General features: G+C 42.2%; 1 pseudogene; it reads left to right on the top strand.

Moving 5' to 3' along the window:
- The first annotated feature begins 945 nt into the window (after positions 1–945).
- On the top strand, positions 946–1,064 carry LOC133365750 (5S ribosomal RNA; annotated as a pseudogene).
- Positions 1,065–1,814: the final 750 nt, after the last annotated feature.

Genomic DNA, 1,814 nt, shown 5'->3' with positions numbered 1-1,814 from the left:
CTGTGTGGGGACAATTATGCAAGACAGGTCCATATTAGTCAGTCATTCTTCTCCTGTTGCTGCTTTGGGGTAATGTCTGAGGCTTTCTTCACATTTGGATTTTTTATCCAGGATGCACTTTCAGTTCACAGCCTGTAGCTACTGAGGAAGTCCTGCCTCTATGCCCTAAACTCATTTCCCTTTTAGAATTGTTGTAACAAAAAGGGGACAGCATGTTGTGATGGAGAAGACATAAAGAAAGAACTTGTCATATGCCAGGTTTCAAAAAGGGTATTTTGTCTTAGTTTTTAAGCACATAGCAAGAAATCATGAAAGGGATATCTTAAGAACAAGGTGACGGGAAAAAAACCTTCACAATATTTACCTTTGCATCCGTGTCACTGATAGCAAAAAGGTTTCCCACCAGTGAATTATGTTGCACTGATTAATTCCTGGTTCACACATACCACTGACATTACATCACCTGATTCCTCGATACTTGATTAGCTGAGTCTACTGAAAAATGTGGTGTTGGAGATGAAACCAGAATTCTGTCTGTGGTCTTTGTCTGATCCATTATGGCTCTTTGATGTATACAACTTGTCACCGCTTGATGCTGCAGCAATCAAGTGATGAACATGCATATGTGATCCAACACACAGCCAGTTCATGTCTGATGCAAAATGTAAGTTCCTGCTCTATAGTGAGTCTTAGAAATGGCCCATCCAGGCTAGTACCATGTAATCAGTGTAGCTTCCAATATGCTTTATAGATGCGGGGAATGCAAAAACTGATGTAAGCATAGATGCATGAAAACATGGAGGGGGTCCATGAGTGAAAGGAGCAGCTGCAACTTGCATAAATTGCTGGTGTTGTTAATGAGAGGTAGAACGTGAGGCTGTCAATGTGAATTCAAAGGTACTTTCCTGTCAATTTAGCTTTTTAATGTGATTTATAGATATGGGAGCCCATGGCCGTACTACCCTGAACGTGCCCGATCTCATCTGATCTTGGAAGCTAAGCAAGCTCAGGCCTGGATAGTACTTGGATGGGAGACTGTCTGGGAATACTGGGTGCCGTAGGCTTAGAGTAAGGCAATGGTAAACCATCTCTGAATACTCTTACCATGAAAACCCTATGAATATATCCAAAAAAGGTTCAAAGGGTCGCCATAAGTCATAATTGACTTGAAGGCATATAACAACAGCAACAACATAGATATGGGAAATACAAAAACTGACATTAGTAGAGACATCTGAAAAGTCTTAGGCTGCAATCCTAGACACACTTATTTGGAAGGAAATTTCATTGAGCTGAATTACTTCAGAGCAGAAGTTCATAGGAGTGTGCTGTTAAGAGGTCAGGAAGCTTGCACAGTAAAGACAGCGAAGGGCTGTAGTTCATTGGTAGAACATCTGCTTTGCATGCAGAAGGTCCTAAGTTCAATCCCCAACGTCTCCAAGTAGGGCTGGGAGAGGCCCGTCTGAAACCCTGGAGAGCTGCTGCCATTCAGTGTAGACAATTATGAACTAGATAGGCCAGTGGCCTGATTCAGTATAAAGGACCTTCTTGTGTTCCTGTATTTCAAACCACACAGTACCCTGGCACTGTCAAACGGAGTACCAGACAGAGGTCCTACCCTTGCTGCCTGAGAGCTTTATCTGAGATGCCAGGGGCTGAATCTAGGATTTTATAAATGCAAAGCATGTGTTAAGTCATTGAGCAACAACCCCTTCTTATGCATTAGTCTGCATTACTGCAGAAATGTAGATTGATCGCACATGAAATGCATGCTGATGTATATCTGCATTGCACTGTAGACCAGTATAATTGTG

This window comes from Rhineura floridana, chromosome 10, assembly GCF_030035675.1.
Source record: "Rhineura floridana isolate rRhiFlo1 chromosome 10, rRhiFlo1.hap2, whole genome shotgun sequence".
NCBI lineage: Eukaryota > Metazoa > Chordata > Lepidosauria > Squamata > Rhineuridae > Rhineura > Rhineura floridana.
The sequence above is the reverse complement of the archived record's forward strand: the minus strand, read 5'-3'. Positions and strand labels throughout refer to the sequence as shown.